Source organism: Antrostomus carolinensis, unplaced genomic scaffold (genome assembly GCF_000700745.2).
Source record: "Antrostomus carolinensis isolate BGI_N321 unplaced genomic scaffold, ASM70074v2 scaffold3171, whole genome shotgun sequence".
In the NCBI taxonomy this organism is placed as follows: Eukaryota; Metazoa; Chordata; class Aves; order Caprimulgiformes; family Caprimulgidae; genus Antrostomus; species Antrostomus carolinensis.
The window spans coordinates 60,276-81,197 of record NW_010296138.1 but is presented as its reverse complement, the minus strand read 5'-3'; positions in this window follow the sequence as shown (position 1 = coordinate 81,197).

The following is a 20,922-nucleotide window of genomic DNA, read 5'->3' as shown; positions in this document are numbered from 1 at the left end:
CAATGTTAAATTCTTGTAAGTAAGAAGGCAAAAGCATTTTAAAGAACATTGGAAGAAACCTGCACCTTTCTTCCAACCTCTGTTTAAGCAGATTTCTTACTAAGACAAATGATAAAATTCTTGGCCTCATTAGAAGGAATTCTAGTCAAGTCATTCTATTTTAGTAGCCAAGTTAAAAAAGAAAAAAAGTTTAATGCTCAGTATTTAAATAATATGCTTACTATTGGTGAAATTGCTCCTACATTACAGCAGACTCCAAAATTGTCCATGATGCCAACCTGGCAAATGATAGCACTCAGATATGGTTTCCCATATGGTCCTATGGATAGCTGAACCAGCTCAGATGAGAGGTGGCATGGGAAGAAGGGAGCATGAGGAAAGGGGTGCCTAAGCTGTCCCTGATGTTAACAAATGAAAGGCTGCAACTGGAGCTTTGGTGTTTAGGTCTATGGCACATTGATTTTGGTGGCAAAGTCAGTTTCCTTTTTCCTGCTTTGTCCCACCAATGTTCAGTGACTTCCTCTATCTCATGTTGCAATCTGAGCTTATTTCCTAGTGTTAGTAATGACACTGCTATTGTGGTTGTAGACTTTAAAAGTAGAGCACATAGAAAAGGTCTATATTCTTATGACTTTTTATATGTGAATTCCCTGTCTTAAATGAACTTCTTTTAAGTATTGTAATTCAAGGGGGAAAATACTAGAGCTCCCTGGATACTATGTGACTAACTGTCATCTTTCTAGCTCTATTTATTTTACGTATCAGTGATTTTACATAAGAAACTAGAAAACAAATATATGCTTTGTCTGCACTAAGGAGAGCAGCAGAACATACCTGAGCTACAGGAAGTGGTCTAGCCATTGCTACATGGAGCCCTCCAGGAACTGATTTACCCTGTGCTGCCCCAAGAAATTTGCACTCTCCTGCCTATGCCCTATGGTTAGCTTGTACTACAGGACTAAATATTGACCTTAGCCATTCCCGCTCTTTGTCAGAAGGAGCACATGGAGGGTGGAGGAGCTTATGTTTCTTCATACTTGTATTAGCCATTGGCTCTAGATCAAGAAATATGTAAGCAACATTTATTAAATATGATCAGTTGCAGACCTGTAAGTTCATGTCATTTCCACTAATGTTTTTCCATTTAAACTCTCAATTCTCCGTCTTGTGACCTCAAAATAGTGATTTATTGCAATCTGCTAGCACTTGAACATTTCTGATGTTACAGACAGAGATTTGTGAATGTCCAGGGCCTAGATGATCTCAAGCCAGGTCAGCAGATCCCAGTCTCCCAGATCCTTGAATATGTACTTTAGGGACTATTTTTACAAAAGAGACCATTCAGTTCAGTGGAAGCTCACTCTATTTTCAGGGTTACAGGCTGGGATTTGTGTGCGTAGGGGCTGCGTAGCAAGTAGAACATTTGAAAACTCCCACTGAATAAGCCAGAGCAAAGGGCGAGGGAGGCCTCCACTCCAGCACACAGGATGCCAATCCAGCACAGTCAGTTCTCTCTCCCGTGCTTATTTTGTAATAACCTGAACCATATTATGCCTGGTGATTTGTTAAATTTGCATTCACATTTGAGCCGAAAGCTGAAACTGTGGCCAGGCTAAAGTCATCTGGAGTTTTGCATTTGACTTCAAAGGGCCACACTTTTTATCCGTGTCTATGATTGCATGAGTAATTTGAAGGAGCACTTTTTCAGCTCCTCTGCAGAGACAGGTCTATTTGATGTACAGCTCTCTGCCATGGCAGCAGAATCTTTTCTCTATGAGATTTTTGTGCTCCTCTTGCTTATTCCTTCTCCTGAAGTCATAAATCTCTGTTTAGGGCATCAAAATCCTTCTCTGCAACAGCTGGTATTGATTTTAAAGATGCTCCAGGTAAAGAAAAAAAAGTCAGTGGAAGGAATATAATTCGTGCTGGCAGGCATTTCTCCCTAGATATTAAAAAAAAGAGAAATGAATCTTTTCTCTCTGACGTGCTTGTTTGTTAGAAGAAAAAGCATGCAAGCACTCTCACCCCCATCCCCAGAGCCATGACCAGAGACACTTGCCATCACTGCTCCATCCTGCAGTGCAAAAGTCCCTCTGGGGAGCAAAGGAGAACTGCAGAAAAAGGTAGTGAGAGAGGCATGCAGGATTCCCCTAAGGAGTGATAGGGTAGATCCCTTTTAATGTAAACTTTAAAAGTCAATTACAGTAACTTTTAGAACAATGTGGTCCCCCTGCAATCTCTGTGGCTGAAATACCTAACTGTGCAAATACGCAGGATACTTAACAACTTTCCTTCTTCCTTCCTCCACTCCCCAAATTGTTCTGGAGGCCCTGGCTGTTCTCTTAGTTCAAATAATGTTTGACACTTCAGTAATAAGACAAAAGACAACCTTCTCTTTTTGTCTTTTTTAATCCAGTTAATTTAATACAATAAAGAAGCAGAGACATCAAAGCAAAGTAACTATATACATTGTATAAAGCATTGGGAATCTGTTCTCTTGTCAGAATTTTGACATGTGCTATATAGTGCGGTTACAGCTATTAAGAAAATACAGGCATCTTTCCATACAGTCCTCTTGCTATTTAAAACAATCATGTGAAATCTGTTTTGACGCTGCACAGAGACACATACAACTTTATTACTGGCTTTCAGTGAAGGTGGGTAGAATATGTTGGCCTTGTACTTCATTAGAGCAAGAGCAGGGCAGTTAATTCTGAATGGGAGACATAGGTTAGATTTATGACACAGTACAAGTTTTGTGTACGTAGACTGCTTTCTTCTGTTGTCAGAGCTCTGCTTAACTTCTTTTGAAGCATGTTTGATTATCATTTATTGCCTGTGAAGGTGTTTTTAGAGACTTTCCTGTCCTTAGGTAGGACTGCTATTGAGACATAATACGGAGATTCAGAGGATCTGACCTTATGACCTCTCTTATCTAGCGGGTACTATGTGAGCCTGTGCCAGCATCATCCTTAATCAGCACAACAGTTCCTGAAAGAGTTGATGGAGGGGGCAAAGGTTCTAACATTGCTCTTTATTTTTCAGAAAATATCTCTTTTATGGACCAGGTGATGGTCCATAAGACCCGCAAACCCGTATCTACCTTCAAGAAGTTAAAATACATAGAGACTTGACTGCAAGGGGCAACATAATTTAGTCCTCTCAGGAGGAGAGAATGAACTATAAGTTGTGTCTTCTACTGGGACTCCAAGTGTAACCTTAACTTGGGTTTGCTATTCTTATTGCTCTCTTCTAATGTGCTTTTCAAAACTATGGAAAGACCTTGAATGGAAGGTGAACTGCAGGGCCTCAGTAGCTCTTAAAACTACATGCACAATTCTTTCATTTGGGGCATGGACAAAAATACCACAGTCATTCAGAGAAAAGTGTCTAGCTTGTTTTTTTGAAAGTTAAGTCCAAGTTATCTTAGTTACTGAGATGATTATGCTTACTGGGCTCAGGGTCTTTTGATAATTATCATCCCTAGAAGTGTTTTACAACAGTGGAGAGAGATGATGCTAGCAGATTACTAAACATTAAGTTAATGAGAGGGACTGGGGTACAAGGTTTTAGATGGTGGGGAGATGAATGGTGGTTGCTGTGCTGTTTAATTTAGCAATTTATAAATGAATTATTTTGTCATATTATGTTGCCCGATTGCAGGCTTAGGCGAGATTATTGTCCTGACTAAAGCTTTATTAGTATAGGAAGAATATTTTCACACAGAGTTAATAGGGAGACAGCAACAAATTCCAAAGCTCTGCTTCTTGCTTAGGTGGGAAAAGTGAGACAGCAAGATTGATTTTAAAAATAAATACATATTTGTAAAAATGATGCGTGTGTATACGAGGTCAAGGCTCTCTTGGCAAGATTTCCAAACACGCTGAGTTATCTTAGGATCATGAACTTTCTAGTCTGGTAAGGAAATTCAGCAGACCACTGTCAATACAGAAGAGAGAGTCTTAATTCCTCCCATGTACAAATGTAGTTTTACCTCACCCCACACATTCTGATCTCTGCTTCTAGGTGAAAGCTTTGGAAGTAAACATTCATCCATTATGAAGGCTTCTAGTGTCAGTAGTAAAACTTTGTGGGTTTTTTCCTTTGGTTATGACCCATGATGGTCTACACAAAGAAAGGAAACCATATTTGGTAAGAATCAGTCTTTGTTGCCAACAAATAGATTTAGTTCATATAAATAATGTATTTTATTGCTATAAACTATTGGCTAAAGAGATAGGCATCCACCAATGACAAAACTGTGAACTAGACCAGGGGGATATAAGCAAAGGAATGGGGTTATTTTCATCTTGAATCTTTAGAAGGATTCCTGAGATTATTTAGTGTTCTTTTAGCCATTAAAATTCCCACTGGAGTTTGATTTGTCTTGATCTGGTCCAGTCCAGGCATTGTTAATTCATCTTTTACATGTTCCGAGATGCCATGTTGATTACTAACTAGACTGTTATGTTGTCAGCCCTAATTTCCCCTGGAATAACTACCTTGCTGCATCCAGATAGCTATCTTCATATGAAGATCATTTGTTGTTGCCCAACTTGGACAAATTCTGACTACTATTCTAGTTGGGATGATGAGGTTTTCAGACAGCAGTAGTAACTCCTACATAAACTCCTACACAGAGGAGATAGACATTAAAAACATATTTATAATCTGCAGCTATTCCCTATGGAAAGGGGATTTTAGGACCAATGTGTCTCTTCAGATAGGCAAGCCCATAAAATGAGGCTGAAATATGTTTAAAGCCACCAGCTAAGCTCACAGCTGAACCTAGCATACCTGATGAAGGAATTCATGGAAGTGTACAGGTCAAGAGTTAGTGGCTGGAAAATATACCAAAGCTTAAATATTGGAAAATACATTTGCTATGCTGCTTTTTGGTTTTAAAGCTCATAGTATGGCAAAATAGTGAGTAACAGTGACTTGTACTGCATAACTTGGATACAACATTTCCTCATTTGTCACAAAAAAATTCAACTAACGTTTCAAAAAGACATTTTATGCTTTTCAGATGAGACTGACCTTCCAAATGTAGTATTTAATCTGTACATCAGCATCTAATTTTCCTGATGCATTATGTCATTTTCTGAGCATATGCAGAGAAATGGGATTAATACTAAAAGTATCTCTATTTTTTCTTGGTTGTTGCTTTCAGAATAATTATAGTGCAATTTTTATTAATTATGGAGAATGTTAATCATTATAATTAAATAGTAGTCACATGTTCTGTGCATCTGTAACTCGAACGAAGTGAATAAGACAATTATTACTGTTGGCAATAGTAACAGTAATTATTATTCTTTTAATATGAATCAAGTTTTATTAGTATCAGGCCAAATACTATGTATTACGACAGAGTAAGTATCTTTAAGGACATGGGTAGCAATGTGTTGGGGTGGCACAAATGAGCAAAAAAGAATTGTGGCAAGCTTTGAGTAACCTTGTGTTTGAATCTAATTCTGTAAAGCTTTAGGCACATGTTAAGCTTGACTCATGTGAATAGTGGAGCTGTTGACCGAGACCTGAATTATTCAGCCAGAATCAGGGCATTGCTTTAAAGTGGCAGCTGCCAGCCTGTGGCATAGAAGGCACATGTGGCCTGTGCAACATCTTGACATATTTGACGAAAGCCTGCTGAAGAGGAAGGCTAAATATCCATCAACTAAGCAATAGTATAGTATAAACCTGCTGCAAGCACTATTTCCTCAGCACCAGCAGGGCTCAATTTCCAAAAGGCTACTGCCTAAAAGTGGACAGATGATCCAGTCTGAAAGGGCACGATACAGAAGATGCTTGCCCAGGGCCTCATGCTAGGAGACATTCAGAGACATGCCTCAGTCCCCTTCACTCAGTAGTGTGTAGGCAGAGAGAGCTTATTTCCAAAACACAAAGAAGCACATCCAAGCCACAACAGTACTGTGTGTATTAGTACAATTATTACAGCTTCTGAATCGGTAACATCCTGTGCATTTATTTCTCAGATTAGGGTTTGTTTTTTTTTCCCCCCAAGTGATATGAAAACTCTTATGCAAATGTTCTTGCTACATTGAGCCATTGATACTTAGCTGGAGTAACAGGACTTCTGTAGTTCCAAAGTCTAGCTTTGCTTTAAATGTTACTCACTGGACTAAGTATTTGTGTTCCCTAATTCAGGACACGCCGTTTCCTGTCCTCAAAATAGGGACTCACAGAGAACTACAGGATTCAGAAGGCTTGAGCTCAAAACACACTGAATACCTTTGAGAGAAAAATAGCACATGGTAGTGTAAAGAAACATCCCTTAAATGAGATGACAGATCTCCACCTAGCATGATGCAGTTGCTGTGTAGCTCACTAGAGGGCATGTGACCTTATTTTATAATCACAAAGAGAAGGAAATTCTGATTTGAGAGTGGGGGGAAGAAAAATTTATATATATCAGATATAGCTGCATTGCAAATAAAAAATGTTAGACTTTCATCCTACTTATTTCAAGTACATTTTTTGGAAACAAAGTTTAGATTAATGTAGTATGCGCATAGTGCCTTTTCTCTGTCAGGGAACTGAGGTAGGGGTATGCTTTGCAATACACTCTGAATTAATTTTATCAGCTTCTTTGTTCTTACTGTTTTTTCTTAATGTTTCTCTAGAAAAAAAAAAAAAAATTAGATACCATACTGATCCCTTCTTACAAAAGCTGCCAGAATAAGCAACTCAGATATTCACTATAAATATTTCAGAATATCTAGCTTTTCTATTTGCAACCACTTAATCATGTACACATGTTAAAGGAAATAAATTTTTTAAAGCAATTATTTTAGATTTAAGTTTTCTGTAGGCAACAGAACCTAGAGGACCTGGTTATTTTTAATATATAAACTATTCCCCAACCTTGGAGCTTTAAAATATAGAGGCATTTGGGTCAGTTGTTTTCATCTGCTGTATAAACAACCCCTAAATCTCCTGAATTTCCTAAATATTTCCAGTTGCTTTCAATTTTGGGGTTAAAAAAAGGCATAATCCAAATAACTCTAGCAAAACTGGTTTCCCCCTCATTTTTCTGTCGTGTCTTGTATTATGCCTGAGTGCAAAGCCATTTCTGTCATTTACAAGTATAACAACTTTGTGTTTGCTGAAGTGAGAGGACACAGGTATAGTACTGATTTGTTAAGAATAGATTATGAATGAAATATGGCAGAAGACATATGACATGGCTTTGGGAGTCCTGGGCCAAATTCCAGGCTTCATTTAGATTAGTTTTAGTTCAAACTCATACTGGTACAGACAGAACTTGGTTGAGCAGTAGCCCATGTTTTACCCAAGCATCATTCTTTATCATCTCCTAGCTCCAAGAGCTACATCTAAAAGAGAGCAAACAAACAAACAAAAAATTCTAGCAATTCTCTTGGACTTGGCAGCGAACATCCCTGCAGAATGACTCTGTACCTTCATTGTTTGCTAAGGTTGGTTGTTGTACCTCTCATCCATGTCTAAAGAGGCAAGAGATGAAACATTTCTATAGTTCCTGACTGGCCATTGAAACCTACCAGTTCCTCTCTGATATACAATTCACTTGAAACACATCTGCTAAATTTTTCTCCCTGACCACGCCACTGATCATGGCATTGCTCTCTCTCAGTTTTTCATTTGTATGCTCCAGCTATCAGTGTCTGGTCATCATTCAGCTCCACCTGAGCTTCCACCCCTGACCTGTGCATTCTTATTTCTCTGAGCTTACTCCTCTGCCCAGCCACTGAGTTACTCTGGATCTCCCTTCACACAGCTTACATGGCTTTTCTCTCCTGTGCTGTTAGTGTTCACTTTGTAAACTGATAACTGTATGTTTTATAGGGGGAAAAAAACATAGTGCATCTGTGCAGAGAATGTTAAAAACAGAGGGGAGATAAAAAGCTACACTTTGGACATGTAATACCTAAAAAAATAGAATAAGTTATCCTTCATCATCCCTCAAGATTCTCTTTTGCAATAGTGCCTATAAAAAGCCTCTGAAAAATGATATGGCTGAGGCACAGAGGAGACTAGATAACACTATGGCTTTAATTATAGTTCAAAAAGACGTAAAACATAAGTATATGAAAACTAAACATCAATGGTTCTATAATCCCCCCCATACCCTTCGTATGTCATTTTAAAAGGTCTCCTGTTTGGGCTAGAACCTAGTGATGTCTGCACTGCAGGCTGCAGTCTAGCGTGCAGAGGTGGCTTTGAAATGGCGAGTGCGAGCATCGGTCTGGTGCTGGTAGCAATCTAGGTGGGGTGGATGTCAGCCCAGGCCAAACCACAAAACCACTTGAATAGTAGGGGAGATTAACCTGCTGTCTTCTGCAGCCAGCACCCAGCCAACTTGCTTAAAAATAGCTCTTGTAGCTTGATATGACACTACCGTGTGTTCACTTAGTCACACCCGCTGTCCAGAGAAGCGATGTGAAACTGGCCACCGCTGCCAGGTGGCATAGCAACAGCAACACTAAATAACAATCTGCTCTGGGAGATGGGGGGCAATTGTTGCAAGAGCCTCTGTGAAGCTCATTTGTCATGTGACAAAAGTCCCTGGGTATGCTCTCAGTCTCAACTGCATTAAGACAGAAGACAGCTGGGGTTAAGCTAACGCACTTCAAATTTGTACTTTAAGTCAAATAGTTACCTTAGTGAGGGACTGATACCAACCATCCCCCTGAATTACCTTACATTCTGACTTGGTAAACACAATAAACTTAACTCTGTTCAGCCATAATTTGGGAAAAAAAAAAAAAAAAAAAGTTAGGAAAAAAAAAAGGGAGCTGGATTTACTGAAGAAAAACAAACTTGATGTATCAAACTAGCAAGAAACATTTTTTTTCCATATTGTTTCCCTTTTTAAAGAAGCAGCCCATTCTGCATCTGCCATGAAGATCTGGATGGTGGGTTGAGATCACACTGAAAGTCAGGGTGGCCTACATCAGAAAAGTTGCATTTCACAGAACATTTGCTATTGATATGTTGGGAAAGTGTCAGACTTGTGGGAGGACTGGAGAATATTTGCATGATACATTAATAAGAAACAGTTTAGTATACTAGATTACTAAAGCATGGTTAATTTTGAAGCCAAAGCCCACACATTCTTAACTTTGTTTCCCAGCTGAAGAGCTAATATACTCGTGTATTGTACAGGAACTGGAGCGTTATTCTTTGAAAGCAAACCCAGTGTTTAGAAAATCCAAAATTGAGCTAACAGCACAGCATATAGGCATCACATAGGATGTTATTTTAAGCTGTAATGCAGAAATGTCGGTATGCTTGATATCTTTATTTGCAGCATGTGTGTTTTGAGAAAGCGGGTTGCATACATTCTTGCTTTACAAGTCCAGTGAAACTGAGATAGTTTAATTTGTCTTGGGAAGCTCAATATCTAACAGATTGACAGGAGGTCTATTCAACAATTTTGAGAGGTTTTGAAAGATGCAGGGGCATATGCTCATCTCCTTCCATCTTGAGGGCGAGATGCTTTTTGAGACTGCTCTCCTCATCCCAGGAGTATTTTAAAAAACAAATTAATTTCTGAACTGCAGAGTTTAACTGAGTTTTAGTTTGCTGTACAACAACCCTAGCTACCAAGCTTGTCTTCTGGAAGTGTTAATCATCCTCCTGACCTTGAAAACAGCAAAGAACCTATAGCAATGTATATCTTCTAGAGCTAATTTTAAAGGTAGTATTGGTAAAGTAGCCCTATTTCCTAAAATCATATTAAGAATTAGAACTGGAGTAGGTTAAGTATATTCCCAGTTTAATCAGTGCAATAAAAAAATAATACAACCTCCAAGTCAAAACTGGGCATGGCATCCATGCTGCTGCGAACGGAAAAGCTATCAAGTGCTGCTCTAGTTGGCTGGTCACCTGTAAATTCAGTGCTTAGGAAATGAGCAGTAATTTTTATAATAGTAAAGTCTGAGTGAGAGAGAGTGTGTGTGTGTGCACAAGTGAGCTTCTAATCATCTTAATCTTTTTGCAGGAGAGAGTTTTCTCTCTTTGGTAATGAATGCATGATAACAGGCAGCAGCTTTCACTGAAGCAACAGAGCTCCACCTCCCAGACACTTTGGGTTGGGCACTTGCATTACAGTTAATTTCACCATTGCTCCAGTGAGAAACTCTTGATTTGTAGACATTGTCTTCTGAAAAATAACCTAGATTCTTGTACGTAGTTTTTTTTTTTTTCTTTCTTTCTGAAAAATACCTAGCTCTGATAGTAACCATCTGGATTGCTTTGATGGTTTGTTACTGACAAATATTGCTTGTGTATGGCAGCAAATGGAAAGAATAGTCTCTTAGCTTTTAACTGGATCACAAAATAGTACTATGTAATTTGGGAGGGGGGTATTTCCATAAAGATACTCCCCACTCCTGCCCAAGGTGATACTGAGCTGATGATCATCTGCAAAACAGTGTGGACAGAGACAACAAAAAAGATATGTAGTTAGACAATGAGTATGTTAAAAAAATTAACAAAACAGATATTGTAACAGTAAACCCATATTAATTTCCCTTTGATTACTTATAGAATCTCTGTGAAGAATCTTCTCTTGCTCAGAGTTTTAGATAAAGTATTATGGTTTTATCACAATAGTATGTTTGTGGTGCATGGAGACAGGGGTGTAAAAGATTTTTTCAGTAAATTTATACAGAATTTAAAAATGAATATCAGAACTGTTGCTTTTCTTTAATAAGAAGCCATGCATAAAGTAAGCAGATTATTTTCCTTTCTTCTTTATTTCCCCCATTTCATTATTGCAGATTATTTACTGTTACTTTATGAAAACTTCCTGACCAAGAAAGATTAAGATTTAGCATGTATCATAAAAACTTATTTTCATTTGTTTATGTATAATTGGGAAGATTACATGGCCCAGACATAAAGTATGGGGTAGAAGTGAGATATTCTTTGCACATTGGCAATCAGAGCCAAGTCTAGGCAGATACACAGAAGTACAAAATTTGAAATCTGAAAATACAAGTGAAATGTCCAACATTGATGACTGGTGAATGAAAAAAAGAGTCAGTGTGGTAAGTTGCAGGTTTGAAACCTTGGGTTAAAACTTGTTTAAAAAGTAATAACAATAAAAGTTTCCTGAATTATTATTGGATTTACTTCTTCCTCTTGACTCAGTACTTGTTCCGTTTCCCTATTAGTTTTTACTCTCTTTCTCATAATTTGAATTCCAATGTTTTAATAATTTAATCACTCATTCTCTCACTACTAGTATTTAATATAATTTTGAGGTGGCTAGTACCACCTTTTGTTGCAGTCAAGTACTTCTATGGGGATTCAAAATCTATCATTATTGAACTAGGCAATATGAGTGATTTCAGTACCTACTATGTCAGGATACAAGTGGATATTTTGGATTATGAACTAATGCCTCAAGCCTCTAGGGAAGCCTGAAGGATCTCGCCTGGGCTGAAAGAATCAGAAACATGAAATGAGAATCATTCTAAAACCTAACATTTCCATGTTTCCATTAATTCATTGTGTTTTGCTTTGAAAAGAAATGGAAAATCAAATTCAAAGATCAAAGTCCACATAGCTTTCTACACACAAACTAGCATTTCATCTAGATTATACATGTAAATAAAGTTGAAGCTTGCTCCTAGGACATAAAAAGCAAAGGTCAGATGATGGAAATAAAGGGAAAAACATGTAAGTCTGTTTGTTCTGCGTTTCTTGGCAGCCAATACATTCAGTATTCTGGTACTTGTTATGCAGAGAGATGCCTATTGTGGATAATAGCAAAAAAGGCAAGGAACCAGTTCTGTTCCTCTTGTAACTCCATCAGTGTCAACAGACTTAAACCAGGAGTTAATTTGGCAGGGATCTTCAAGTCACCACTTGACGTTCAGGTGCTAACTTTTTCTAATACCCAGAAGAGTTAGGCTGAGTAAGGCTGGCAAAAAGGTCCAATTCACTCTTTCAGCTGGAAAAATCTGTGACAGAGCAGGCCCTGGAGCACAGCACTAGGAAGAGCAAGGCTTTGGGAAGGAGGCTTAGGCTGAGGTTTATATAGTTATTGTCTTTGAATTACCAAAGGCCAGAATGGGGCTATGTTACCAAACACCAGAATAGGAGTAAATATAGATGCTCCCTGGGGTATTTGTGTTTTGAGCAGTAAAGCAAGCTCCCTTCTCTCTATCACACTGGCCACGCACCAAAGAGAAGCAGCTCTCCTTCCTTTCCATTCTAATTATTTTTGTCGTCTTCTTACACTGAGAGAAAAATGGGGAAATGACTCTGTAACCAGGGAATAGAGTATAAACAGACATGCAAAAAAGGAAAACCACAACACATTGTTCTTACCTATTGAGCTTCACAGTTGCTCTCCATCACCTGTGCAACTAGCCAGGAATGCAACCTGCATAGTTCATTGAATGGCTGTCCTAATTTTACGCTCTTTGAAGATTTTAGGAGGAAAAAATGTTCTGGATTTTGCTGCTACTTTATTTAGTAGCTCTATAGGCGGTGTCTTTAGAACAGTATGGATTGAAACTCTTTTTTTCTGTTCACTTTCAACAACAATTAGAGCAAAGAGATGTATATCTTTGATACTAGCTTGGGGTTTTTTTTCTCTGCTATGCAAGAGTGGGATACTAATTTGTTCTTTTCACACTTTTGTAAAAATTGCATATGAAATGTTATTTTTCTTCTTTCACAACTAACAACATCCCCTGCAGAACGTACCTTTCTAGGTGGTCAGAAAGCAGTTGTTAAGTTGGCATTTCAATGGAAAAATTCTTTCAATTTAAACAAATCAGATTTTTTTTAAAAAAATATATATCCCAGAAATGAAATCTATTTGCCAAAGAAAATGTTCCATTTTTTTTTCCAAATTTAGTTTTTATTTAGACTTTTACTTTGTATATTGTCAATTATTGCAAGCATATTGGAATGAAAGGACTAAGCTGTTCAGGAACAGCATTTAAAACATTTCATTAAGAAGTGAGATGTCCCTTATTTTGGACAATTATTTATAAAATCAGCATTTTTTTTAGAATATAACCCAGTTGGAGAGGCAGCTCATAAGTGATAAATACCAGATTCTTGTTTTATCTAATGCAGTCATATTAGCCTGTTAGTAGGACAGATTTTTACTTTATTTAATGAATAAAAAAAAATTTATGCATTCAGCATAAATTCTTTTATTGCAGGTAAGAAATTTTTGCCATGTCATATTATCTTCTGATTGTACAGCAATGTAGTTGTGCTAAAAAATACTGTATGGAGCTTTATGTTCTAGAAGACTTCTCTCTTTATCTTTTAGTTGTTTTCTTAAATAAAGACTAGGAGTAAAATTAAGCAATCACGTAGAGAAGGAAGAAACCTCTCTAAATCCCTTTTTTGCAAAGCAGAGGCTCTACACTTTCTCTGAGAGTGAAATATTTATTATAGCCTGTAGATACACCATCCTAGCTCAAAAAACATTTATTTAAGATAGATTTGCAAGCCAAAGCAAATGATTGAAAATATTTTTACATTTGCTATTTTATACAGTCTTCAGATGTGACCGCATTTATCAGAAAACACAAGATAAATGTAATAAAAAGCAATCAGCTTTTTTGGTACTTATTATAGCTAAGGTTGCACAATGGTTTCCATTCTAACTCTCTTTTCAGCCTCATAATTTTCTGCTGCTTTCATTCCTGAGAAGGGAATTTTCCTTACGGTTATTTTTCTTTGGAAAGTTTGAGTAACTCGGCTCCAATGTTGCCAAGAATATTGCAAAGAAAATGGGTGTATGTAGACTTGCTAATTATAAGTATTTTTATTGTTTGAACAAGTCTTCAACATATGCAGCTGGGGGAGGGAGGCTGAAATTTCAGCTATTTCCATATCAAGTCAGCCGTCTTTCTGGGCTACCGCGAATTCGTGTTTGGGTTTGAGCGTTGTGATCCTCTGGAAAACCACGTGCTGCGCATACCCAGCGAAGCTCGCACACGTCTTCCCTGCGGCACTTTGGGCCGGGGAGCGCACTGGTGGGGCCGGCAGCAGTCCTGCATGTGGACACAGGAGGAGGAGGAGGAGGAGGAGAAAATATTGACCCTGACCCACCCATACCCTGACCATCACTGCTCCTCTAGCTCTGCATTGTAGATAGCTCCCACTGGGGAGACCAGAAGGTTTAACTTGTGATATTCCAGGCATGAGATCTGCACCTTTGCTGCATTTTGCTGAAACCTTTCCTTTTGAAAAGTCCTTGTTTTGCTGATTAATGCTGAAACGTATGCTGCTTTGGGAGCGTGGTCAGGCTGAGTTCAGTTCAGTGACATAGTGAAGATGTTTTGGAGAAAATAATGAAGTGGCTTAAAATAGTTTAAATTGACTCATTATCACATTTGTCTTTTGAAGCAACATTTGTTGATGGTTATTAATTTTGGTGGGCTGGGAGTGTTTCCCTTTGCTTTTGTCATCCTTCCAAGAAATCAGTGATTCCCACTCCGAGGAGTTAATTTTTGTAAGAGGGGATGATTCAAATCCTGAACTGTGAGCAACCAAGCCAGTCGCAGCACACTGTGTTGTTAATTAACTGTGACACCATCCTGGACTGTTTTAATCAGGAAAAGGAGTTATTTATGAGGAATAGCAGTAACATTCAGTACTTGTCTTTTTGGAAAAAAAAAAAAATCATCAGGAGAAAAATCATAAATACAGATTTCAAAACAGTTCTATTGCATCATTTGCCTTCCTGCTCATGAGGAGCATGGCATTAGGAATTAGACCCAAAAATACAGAAATCAAAGGATGTGATATTTCTTCTCTGTTTCCTTGACCAGGGTTGCACGCTGTGAGCCTGCCTCTCTCTGGGCTGCGGTTGTGCATCCTGCTCTGCCTGCAGCCAGGGACGCCCATTGCGACTCAGCCGGGCCAGGCAGCAACCACACCAACGATGGCTCTTGCTGACAGTTTTGGAGAGAGGGTAACCTTTAGAGGGAGAGGTGAGCCGGACCTCTTGATGTGGCTTGGGCTAGGCAGGCAAGATGTCAGCGTGGGGATGCTCTGCAGCTGTCATCAAACCCCTGCCAGGGGTTGTTTGTGGTGGCAGCCCAGCCAGTGCTGCATTAGCTTGCTCTGGTTGCTGGATATGCCGGCAGTCCCTAGGAGCGATGCTGAGCTGCTGCTGCCAGCACCTCGCTATGCCAACCCCACACGGCGTTGGCAGCATGTCCCACAGCACAGAGTGGTCAGGGATGAAGGTTGAAGAGAAGGAAGAGCTTTATTCACCTGGTAGCCTGTCCCAGTGGCTGGAGAAGGAGCTACTACGTTGTGGTTTTGGATCTCAGGGCTACGACTTTCACGCATCCTCCACCAAGGGGAGAAAAAATAGGAGGAGTGGGCCAGGTCTTGGGGCAGTGGTCACACATATGCACTTCAATTCTGGTAGAGACACAGCATAAGCACTAATGAGTGGTTGCCCTGATGCTAATATACAAATATTACCTGTGGAGAAGAGTTTTGTGGTGGCCATAGACTGCATTAGCATGGATTTCTGGAACTCACATCCACCCGTACTACTTGTGGGTGTTGCACGCTCCAGTCTGTCCTCTGGGTGCTTTGCTGGGGCCACGGTCCCAGGACATGAAGAGTTTTGTGGAAATGCTGGGGATTCCCTTGCCCTTTGTCCCCATCCTACAACCAGTGGCTGCACTCTCTTACCCTAGTACTGCCATGCAAAGCCTTCTCTGTGGTGGTGGGGGAAACTGTTTGCGGAGGCTTGGTTGTGAGCTGAATACAAAAATGGTAAAAAAGGAAAGAAACAAACCCAAAATGTGTCCTCGTAGAGACCTGTAGGACAGAGGGGAGGAAGGAAATCCTAAAATGGGTTTTTTTAAAAGAAAATATTGTATTGTTGAGCCACAACCTGAGCAAAACTAGGTATTGCTTGATGGTCCTGATTGAATTTTTTAGTCAGAAATTAAATAAAAGACAGAGTAGGCCCCAGGGGCAGTGCTAAGGGAGATTTGGCCATATCCAAGTTGTGAGAGTTGCTGTAAGGGGCAATGGAAATTCAGTGCAGCTGGTGAACTTAAAAAATAATAACAAAAAACAATACACCTCTGTGTTATAGAATGTCTTTCATACAACAAGTATCCCAAAATGCTTTATATAGAATTAAAAACAGATTTAATTTGAAGAACAGGTAATTTTGTTTATTTAAGGGAAAGAAAAACATAGGACATTAGACTGGACTAAAGCTGGTATAAATCAAAAACCGTTCAACTGAAGTCAATGGCTTAAAATATAGGTGCTGTAAAACACAGAGGATTATAATCTGGCCCATAATATTTTGCGTTCAAAGTATGTAATTTTGGCTCTTTGGAGGAGGTCAGGTAAAACATCTCCCTGTTTTCATTGTATTTCCTTTTTGTACTTAAATTGAACATATTTATTTCTTCTGTTCTTTTATTTCTTGCTTTGGACCTGTTTTCTCCTAGACTCTGGCTTTTCCAAACATTTCCTCTTTAAAAAAGTTACAGAGATAAAATGCGTGGGGAAAAAAAAAAAAAAAGAGGAAAAAAATAAGAAAAAAAGTATTACTCTTCCGTGTCTTTCCTGACCCCATAAAATTGCTTCTCCTCCAAGAAAAATGAAAAAAAGGCTACAATGAATCTCATGGAATACCCTAGCAAAGAATATAAGGGGGGAGGTAATACAGAAAAATAGAGAGAGAGTAGAAAAGCAGTTAAACTGTTGACATTTTTCAATGAAAATACTAACAAATTGAATTATTTTTTCCAAATTTTTTTTTTCCAAAGATAAGTAGTGAAACTGGAAAAATCCTGAAAAAACTTTGGTTTTTTAAGGCCACTCTTTTTTTTTTTTTAAATTAAATTTATAAGCAAGTGTAATTATAAGAAATACCAAAGCATTTGTAAAACAGAAATGTGTTTGTAATATTTAAACCTCAACTTTCATTCAGGGTATGAATACCCAATTTAGAAATAAGTACAAGCTTTACTCTGTTGTGTGTCTCCTCTTTTTGGGTGCAAATAACAGCAAAGAAAAACCTACTTTTCTTACACAAAGCACACTAATTTAGACCCAAAGAGATATAAATGCATATTTCTGTATTGAAATATATATATATTGAACATTAAACAAGAACCAAGTATTTGTGGCTCACTGATGTAGTTCTCAGGGTTTGCAGCTAGAAGTCTCACTGGTGTTTAATGAACGTTTGCCTTCTTGACTCTTGAGCTTTGCATTGGTTGTCACCGGTACAGCCTCTCCTTCTGCCTACTGGAAATTTGCAGGAGGGATTACCAGTTAAAGCTGAGTATGGGGGTCTTCAATCTGCCTCCCAAGCTAGGACATAAATGCCACCTCTGGAATATCCCAGGAAGATTTGTGGTTATGTACGCAATGGTCAGGAACAGGTTGGGTCTCTGCAATATGGTACTTGATGAGAGGTTTCTAGTGACCACCCCATGTACTATGTAGCATTTGCCGCTGACTGTGGTAGCAAAGCAAACCCAGTTCCCATTTCCACAGAGATGCTGCAAACTGTCTTCCCTTCAGAGTGGTGATGCACGAAATAGGTCTTGCCCTGTTGGAAAGATAGCCACTTCCATTCCCGCTAAATTTAACTTAATGTCCGGAAACTATAGTTGAATCCAGCTGACTGATGAACTTCATGCTTAGCTGAATCCAGACTGATTTGAAAAAAATGAGTTTGGGCACCTGTTCTTAAATATCTGAAAAGCTTTGAGCGTTCCTCTTTAGTTTTCTTCAAGTTTCTAGAGGTTATGAATATACAGGGACTTTGTTATCTACATCAAAGGACTTGGAGTATGGGCTTGCCTTTAAAATTTATTAATTTAAGTAATAATTTTAATAATATATTCAGAGATATATTAATTAATTTAGACAGAGTCTACTTACAGTCTGGTTCTTTAGGTGCTGTGTGCCTCTCTTTAATGCCAAACATATCCATTTATTTCAAGAAGAGCTGAATGATACTCGCATGAGATCATCATATTGTGTTTTTTATTGTCATGAATTCTCTTTGTGTGTCTCATCAGTTTATTTTGTTCTCTTTGTAATCCTCCCTTATTCAAAGCAACTCTGGTGGAGAATACTCCACCAATGACTTATAAATTTCTGTTCCTTCCTCTGTAAAAGAAACCCAGGTGGATGGTTTTTTGTGTTTTTTTTTTTTTTAAAAAAAGTATCTCTCAGCCAAATACTAACATAACACACTATCTTACAGACCTCAGTGAAGCAAAAGACAAGTGAGTGGAGGTATTTATTGAGTGCAAACAAGAGATAACATCCAAAAAAAGCTGTAATTTGAGGGAGGTTGCTATTGCCGTCACCAAAGTGAACAAAAAAGTCAGTTAATAGATTCAGAGCCCAGTTAAATATACCATGAACTCAGAGTTGTATAAAGCATTTTGGACAAGGGGATTGTTTGAAGTGTGAACTAACACAGCCTCCCATCTATTTTGATAAATAGTTCAGACCCATCTATAATTTTATCAAATGTTTTATGGGTGAGAAAATGACATTTTGCTTGTCCAGTCTTCGTGATTATCCTGCAAAACCTGCTGACTTGATATGTTTACAAATTTGGTACCATCCATGAAGCAGGACAGATCAGGGCTAAGGCTCTATTATGGGATATACAGAGAACACCAGAAAGAGAGATGTGAATTGTAACTTAAGTGTTCTCTGCAGTGCATTTATCCCCAGCAAGAAAACAAAATGTGACAAGGACAGCCCATGGTAACATGAAGAGGAAACATAGGATTGACTTGTTACTATTTTGTGTTTCTCCATCTCGGCTTGATGTTAAGTGAATGGGTGGGTGGACGTCAGCCCTCCTCTGTTTGTGCCTGAGGCTGCATGTGGCCATATACACTGCGTAGATCTGTCTGAATGGATTGCATGTTTCTTTGTGGCTGTGATTTTACCCATTTTTTGTGTATGTGGTGTTCACATGGCTTGCAGCCAGCTTGCTACGAAATGATCTGTTAGAGTTTTTCCTGTGGCCCTGATAGCTATTTGCTTTTGGGTTTGGGAAGGATGAAACACCAGGAGGGCTGGGTGTCAAAAACAATCAAAAAGGACTGGCTTTTATCAGTTTCTTGAGAAATTGCAGATTGCTTTCTGATCTTTTAGAAACATTTCCTTACAAATGTCTTCAGGAATTGTCAGGGATGAAGACAGAAGCATAATTGAATTTATTTAAGGCTGCATAAAGATGGAAAAAGGAAATGATGTGAGGAAGGCAAACATTTTTGGTGGGAGTTTTTTTGGTGTTTGGTGGGTTTTTTGTTGGGTTTTTTTTTTCTGAACTTTATATTCTGTAATCAAGTGCTAGTAAAACTACTTCCAACTTCAGTACCAGTAAACATGAGCTCACCTGTAGAACAGTTTAAAATCCAGTCTTGAAGGTTCATATATCATTTCAGTTGTTACTTTAAAAAAATAATCAGTAATAAAGCCCTAAAATAAGACATCATTAGATAAGAAAGAGAAAAAAAAAAATCTGCCCTGTGAGCTAGAATTAAATCTCCCAAACAATTCTAAGCTTTGACCTGTGGAAAAAGATGCAAGTTCATCTAGTTGTTACAAGATGCTCTGTTTAACAGAATACAAGCCCTAACATTAGGATGCACTGCTAGCAGTCACACGCTGATGGATAGACAACATTTTAAAAAACTTACCCAAGGTGGTGTGGTGCCTGGAGTATTCCTGCAGAGAGCTCTCATTCCCCAGGAGGTCTTCTGCTCACTGGGAGGGAGCAGGAGTGCTGGGGGCCAAGAGTGTTCTGGTCCTCCCTGAAGTTTCTTTGCCTTAGCAACTTCCTTTTGCACAGCTGTTAATTTAGAAGAAATGAAATTTCAGGTGCACATTTCTTCTTCAACCCTTCCACTGCTTAAAGAGGTAGAATACCTGGAAGGGATTGATAGCATAGAGGAGGGACCCCTCAGGAGAGGGGGAAAACATGAAAATTCTCTGTACCACTCCCAGACATGATAGTGTTTGCACATGAACATATGGGATAGCAGGAGGGCTGCCCCTCTCACCACCTTTTGTTCCCTCCACCCCACTTTGACATGTCCAGGGGAAATAAAAGGGCTTGTAGCTGCTCCATTGCAGTACACAAGTGCCCCATGGTGATATTCTCTGCACTAAACCTTTTGCAGGTAACAGGGAAAAGTTAAGAGCTGGGGTTACCCCAGTTCTGCTAATTTTGTGCTCTGCATCCTGGCTTACCTTCATTTTTCTGAGATACAGTGTTTTGGGGCTGCGGGAGGAAGATGCAACTGCCTTGCAGTGTGTGGGTGTAGTTACTAGCACCCGGATGTTTCACAGCAATCGATGCGTGCTTGTGCCAAGGAAATTGGAAAGAGGAATACAAAATAAGTATCTTGGGTTGCTAGTGGCACTGAGAAGTGTCACATTTAGGAGTTGTGCAGTGCACCATTAGAATAATTTGGTTGGAAAAGACCTTTGAGATCATCGAGTCCAACTGTACCTATCCACTACTAAACCATATCTCTGAGCACCTCATCCTCTTCTAAATACCTCCAGGGATGGTGACTCAAGCACCTCCCTAGGCAGCCCATTCCAGTGCCTGATCACCCTTTCAGTGAAGGAATTTTTCCTGACATCCAATCTGTACCTCCCCTGGTGTAATTTAAGGCCATTGCCTCTTGTTCTATCACTAGTTACCTGGGAGAAAAGACACACACCCTCCTCATTACAACCTCCTTTCAGGTAGTTGTAGAGAGCGATCAAGTGTCCCCTCAGCCTCCTTTTCTTTAGGCTAAACAACCCCAGTTCCCTCAGCTGCTCCTCATAAGGCTTGTTCTCCAGAACATGCTCTTTACCCAGGCAGTGGACTTGACAAGCTCGGGCATAAGATTCAGCAGG